General features: G+C 42.4%; 1 protein-coding gene across 1 annotated transcript in view; it reads left to right on the top strand.

The window, feature by feature from the left end:
- The window catches only part of EMH_0093350 (ATPase, AAA family domain-containing protein, putative), a gene marked incomplete at both ends in the record, with an annotated part of 5958 nt that overhangs the window by 3132 nt on the left and 2583 nt on the right, over nucleotides 1–243 (top strand). The window lies entirely within an intron of this gene.

Here is a 243-nt window from a genome sequence, read left to right as displayed (position 1 = left end):
AGGGTTTAGGGTTTTTACTGGTTACTACTTTATTGTTGAAAGCTTATTCTCTAGGGTTTAGGGTTTAGGGGGGTTTAGGGTTTAGGGTTTAGGGTTTGGGGTGTATGTGGTCAAATTACGCCGTTTTTTCTGCACATTGTTCCTCAGGGTTTAGGGTTTAGGGTTTAGGGTTAAGGGTTTAGGGTAGAGGCAGTGGTTTTATCGCGTTTTTTTTGTTCCTTTTTTCTCCCAGCGAGACAGTTC

This window comes from Eimeria mitis, genomic scaffold, assembly GCF_000499745.2.
Source record: "Eimeria mitis Houghton genomic scaffold, Emh_scaff132, whole genome shotgun sequence".
NCBI lineage: Eukaryota > Apicomplexa > Conoidasida > Eucoccidiorida > Eimeriidae > Eimeria > Eimeria mitis.
The sequence above is the reverse complement of the archived record's forward strand: the minus strand, read 5'-3'. Positions and strand labels throughout refer to the sequence as shown.